A 5,805-nucleotide genomic window follows, 5' to 3' on the forward strand; every position below is an offset into this window, starting at 1 on the left:
CCTAAAAACAGTCCCTGTCACAATAGACCACAGCACTCAGTGTGAGTAATCATTTTAATGTCTTTTCTAGGAGAGGATTTGTTTATGCTCTTTTTTTGTTCCTGTTTAATAATACAGTCTAATGGAAAATGCTTTTACTTTTTCTTTCTCAAATACTAAAATACTGTAAGACTGGAATTATTACACCTTCTTGCTTATTTAATTTTATAATAATTTGCCTAATTTCCCCAAATTCCTATGAATAAAATTACCTTTGAAAAATAATTCTTGCAAAATCCCTTAAATAAATTGATTTCAAATTGAGATTAGAAACTTTAATCCTAACAGTTAACCTAACCCCTAGAGTTTTTCAATCCTCCTCCGTATTCTTTCTTCTGATTGGAAAAATCACTTCCACTTTTTATTTTATGACAAAGTTCCACTTTTTACTCTTCTTTGACTATTCGGATATTATATGTTTCTTATAGGAGATTTTTTTTCCTTTTAAAATTTTTAATTTATATTTTAATCAGTGTTTTACAAGTTAATTGTTTAAAGAGTCAAGTATTTCTATAGCACTTATGAAAAGTAGTAGACCTCTGAACATTCTACTTCCAATTATTTTGGAAAAATTTATAGGTGTAAAAACTTGAATTTTCAGTTTCAGGAATTATTCATTGACCTCCCCCACCATGCCTTATTCCCTCGTCTTCCTCTTTTATGGCTTATACCTTCATTTTTATTTACTATCTTCTTCAGTAGTTTTTGGGGGTATGGACACTTTCTTGAGATATTGCAGGTCTAAAAATAATTCGATTTTACTTTACACTTATTTTATGATTACTTTAGGTACAGCATTCCAGGCTTAGTATAATCTTTTCTCAGAATTTTTTCAAGTCTTTTTTCTCCTTGTTTCCTGGTTTGGATAATTCCTATTGACTTGTCTTTAAGTTCACTTTCTTTTGCAGTGTCCAATTTACTGTTAGCTTATTCTTTAAAGTTCTTACTTTAAAAATTTTAGTTTAAATATTCTTTTAATTCTAGAAACAACAATTTAAGTAGCATTTTCATATAGATTTTGGGACTCCCCACTCTGCAGCTCCCTACTTCCTGAGATTCCCTTCCCACTCTATTTCCTGCCACTCTGGCAGCACCAAACTTTGTTGACTTCTTAGGGACTTCTGCTTTCTGTTTGGGCCCTGATCCTGTGCATCTGGCAAGTACTGTCTGGGTGCGATGTTGTGTCAGTCAGGGTTCTCTAGAGAAACAGAAACAACAGGAGATATCGGCAAATATGAGCTTTATAAAGTGTCTCACACACTGTGGGAAGGCAAAAGTCCAAAATCCATAGGGCCGGCCACAAGCCTGGCAACTCCAATGAAGGTTGTATTAGGCAGGGTTCTCTAGAGAAACAGAATCAGCAGGAGATATCTATAAATATAAAATTTTCTTACTCAATTGCAATAATTTATTCCTGTTTGCATTCCCTTAATTTTACCTGGCCATATTTTTCCTTTGGTTTGATCTGTTGAACCCAACAGGTTTGGAACCTAATGTGCATATCAACTCTTATTGGAATAGCACTTGGGAAAAGCAATCCTAGAAATTTTAACAACTGCAGTGGCTTGACAAAATTAAGCACGATTCGTAATGTGACAGTGTCCTCTATTGTCACTAGACCCAGGCCCAGTAGGATACTGATGTGCTCCTGGGAGAGAACTATGTGTGCAAACACCCACTCATTTAAGCTTTCAATAAAAGAAAGCACCATTTTAAACCATTTCAGTAGAATAAAAAATATAGAATTTCTATTAGCCTGTTTTGCTTCTTGAACTGGCTTGGAAGGTTGTTCTTCAAAGAGAAGATGAAATAGTTAATTGGTTGCTATTCCAAAGTCTTTAGACTTCAGCACTTCTGGCTCTTCAAGCCTCAGCAGTTTTTTTTGCAGTAATAATGGTATCCTTCATTAGCATCACCGCAGCCATAGGACTGACACCCCCAGGGACTGAAGTGATGTAACCAGCTTTCTTCCTGACTTCTTCAAAATCCACGTCTCAGTCCAAGTTGAGCTTAGCAGTTAATGGATCTTCAACGCTATTCCCACATCAATGATTACTGTTCCTTCCTTGATCATATCTGCTTTGACCAGATTTGGAATGCCTGTAGCAGATACCACAATATCTGCAAAAGTAGCAGATATCACAATATCTGCAAGAATTGTATGTTTCTTCAACTGTTCTTTGGGAGTATAGTCATGAGATATTGTAATAGTGGCACTACCTCTAGGATGTTTATAAGGCAGTTTGAGTGTAGTAATATGGCAATGGGCATTCCAATGTTCTTTGACTTTCCAGCCACAACCGCATTCTTCCTTAGCTTTGGAATTCCAGTTCACTTAATTATTTTTCGCACACCCCATGGGGTAGCTGGGAGCACAGAATACTGGTCCAAATACATTCACCCTCCATTAATCACATAAAAGCCATCAACATCCTTGTCTGGAGAAACAGCCTTGCGGATCTTTCTCTCATCAATGTGCTCTGGAAGAGGCAGCTGAACGAGGAGGCCATCTATGTTATCATCATTTGCCTTACTGATCAAATTCAACAAGTCTTTCTCTGAAATCGAGACTGGTTTCAAAATCTTTTCACTGATGATTTCCACATCCGTTGCCCAGTTTTGTTGAGGATGTAGGAGTGACTGGCAGAGTTTTCACCAACCAGAGCCATGCTCAGGTGCAGTGGCCTTTTGCCTGAGGCCCCCATTCTTCCACCTTCTGCTGTACCTCCTGCTTGATCTGCCGGGCAAGTTTCTTTCCAGCAATGATAACAGCTTCGTTTTGAACTTTGGAGTTGTTAAAGGGGAATGGCAGAGGCAGCACCTCTGCCTGGGCTGGAGCAGCTACATGGCCAATGTGAACACAAGAGAGAATGTAGCTATGGCCAGTGCCACTGCCTGTGTGGGGAGAACAGGATATATTTCTTGGGCTTTGGTTTTTGTGCATCAGTGAATTGATTTTGATGAATTATCCTTGATCCATTGATTACCATCAAAATCCCTATTAGCCCTGAATCATATTATTCTATGCCTCAATAACATGAAATAGAAATAAACAGGCCTTATTTCATTCTTGGCCTATGTAGCTGTTAAAGACTAGGCCACAAAATTTTACCCTCTCCAATGACATTGTTGGGACCAGAGACTAATAGCATTTTTTTCTTTTAGTTTATTCTGGTCTGTGGTCACATCAATGGATTGAACAATGTTCCATCTTAATAGACAATTAAAAACTGCATGCAGAATGGGACTATGGAATCCGTGCACTGATGATAAATCTTTGCTCTGGCTACCAAGGACCAGGAATGGAGGACGAAGAGAAGTGGCAGCCAGGTTGCCTTGAAATGGGAGGTAGTACTACTCTCTGAGGCTCATATTAACTGTTGTTGTAGTGGTCTCAGAACTAATCAAGGCATTTTAAATTTAAGAGTAGCTCATCTACTCTGGCAGAAAACAAAAACATTGTGGGCTGTAGTTACTTTGTTTTCCTATCTTTTTGTTTTAGTGGTCTCCCTGACCACTATATAGCAACTAGATACAATAATGTGTAAATCAAGTATTCAGTATACAGTTTGTAAATTTCTATGTCTGAATGGCCACAGTGACAAAATGAAAGCAACTATTTAAATTATTGTGGATATTGGAGATTAAGGGCATCTGTCATTGATCAATTAAAGGACATGTTGGAGGTTGTTGGTTATTCAATACTTCAACTAACAATTGTGTGCTCATCAGTACATGTACCTTTGCATAATATGCATTTTAAAGCTCATCTAACACTCCCAATATGAGGTAGGTAATTTTATTATCCTTAATTTACAGATAAGAAAATAGGGTGAGTGATTACATAAAGTGTTCAAAGTTTCATGTTTAATAAGTGATTGCACTGGCATTTAAATCTAGGCAGTCCTACTCCAAAGCCCATAGAATTTATTTGAATGGTTATATCAAATTGGTGTAAATACTGGAGTTAGTGGCAAATTTAATAGTGGCTGTGGTCCGCTTATTTCAAATGTCTGCTTCTAACCAAAGGTAATATCACCTAGGACTCTGTGGGCCTGCTTTCTGTGTTGGACCAAACCCCAATTTTGCTCTAACACCCAGTCCAGAAGTCTTTTGTGTCTCAGATTCCTCACAAAGTTTCTCCAAACTTGCTTCTCCTTTCTTTCCATGACTCTGCTTCTCAGAGTGAAGATCCTACGTTTCAGGCCATATTATCAGCTGCTGTGGCCCCTTCTCCTTCCTATCTGAAGCATTTTGGATATTAAGAGGGAAAGGAAGAATGGATTAAATAGTAGAAAGGAGGAATCCAGAATTTGTTTTAATGCAGAAGAGGCTGCCCTTTTGTAACGCCAGGGAGTCCTGGCAAAAAATGTAGGGTCAGTAGACAACAGCCCACTGGAATTAGGGCCAAATATTAAAAATACCTATGATTTCCTTGTGCCTGGAAATATTTTAATTGGGAGACTAATTCAGTACAAATGGCCTGCAGGATCCAGCTGTGCCTGAACAATTTTGATTGATGCTTGAGGTGTCAGTTAATGCTGTTTGTATGTGCATAGAATTACCTTTATTCGTTATTCCTTTTAACAGCTTGCATTGCAGGAAATTGTGTTCTAGTGTCTTCTTTTGTTGTTAGCCATATTTTGATTCAGCTTGGTTATAAAAGCCAAGGGAATGTGCTATTATGCAATTCTGATTCTTGATTTAATATACTCATACTGTTTGGGGTGCCTTATATTTTATATGTAGGCTACAGGTTAGGCCCCACAGATGATTAACTTTCCTATGAAAAATCCAAGACATTTTTCATCTGAGAAACATGCTAACAAGCACAGAAAAAGACAGGAAATGTCTGTCTCTTTTGCCTAGAAATCAACAATAGAAATCAACAGCAGTTGCAGCTTTTACTATGAGGTTAACAGGATTAATTATGTCATCAGGAATACAGGTGTTTCACAAGGAAAGGACCAATTTGATTCACTCTATTTTTCTGTTCCTCTTAAGTGGGAGTATAAGGTGTAGCAGTGGCTGTGCAGGTCACTGTGGTTCTGATTTATGGGAGATGGCACATGGAAAGGTCAAGTAGTTAGGTACCCAAATTCCCAGCCAGACTACCTTGGTTTGAATACCAGCTCTGGTATGCATTAACTGTAAGGTCCTGAGCAGGTTATTTTGCCTTGCTATTCTCAGTTTCCTTATCTGTAAAAATGAGAGCAATAAAAGTATCTATACCTCATAGGATGGTTATAAAAATTAAATTAAAGTGGTGCATGGGTGATTCAGTAATAAAATACTTGCCTTCCATGCAGGAGACCTGGGTTCAATTCCTGGACCATGCACCCCCCACCAAAAAAAGAGAGAAGAATGAAATTAGGTAATAAGCACAAAGCACTCTTAAAAGAGTACCTTTCATATTGTAAGCATTCAGTAGTGCATACCACACAGTAATAACACAAAAGCAGCTCACCAGAACTGGATTTTTGTACATGCCATCATACTAATGCCACTCTGGATTGATGGGTGGACTAGAAAACAGGGATGAATTTGACATGTCCCTTATTGTGATGACATGAAGCTCTAATAGAAAAATGTTTAGCCAACTTCAGTTAATAGTAGAAAGTTCAGCTTCTTGGATTATCCTCAGCAAATGCTCAATTAGCAGGTGACTTTTAACTCCTGTTCTTTCCATCACTAAGGCCACCACTCTAGTCAATCAGAATTCAGTAACCCTCCTCTTGAAAAAGAATCTGAATTCACTGGCTCTCA

The 5,805-nt window shown here is 37.8% G+C and overlaps 1 pseudogene; it reads right to left on the reverse strand.

Moving 5' to 3' along the window:
• Nucleotides 1-1,852: 1,852 nt before the first annotated feature.
• On the reverse strand, nt 1,853-5,527 carry LOC143683345 (bifunctional methylenetetrahydrofolate dehydrogenase/cyclohydrolase, mitochondrial pseudogene; annotated as a pseudogene).
• Between the last annotated feature and the right edge of the window lie 278 nt (nt 5,528-5,805).

The sequence above is a fragment of the Tamandua tetradactyla genome, chromosome 5, assembly GCF_023851605.1.
Source record: "Tamandua tetradactyla isolate mTamTet1 chromosome 5, mTamTet1.pri, whole genome shotgun sequence".
NCBI classification, from domain to species: domain Eukaryota; kingdom Metazoa; phylum Chordata; class Mammalia; order Pilosa; family Myrmecophagidae; genus Tamandua; species Tamandua tetradactyla.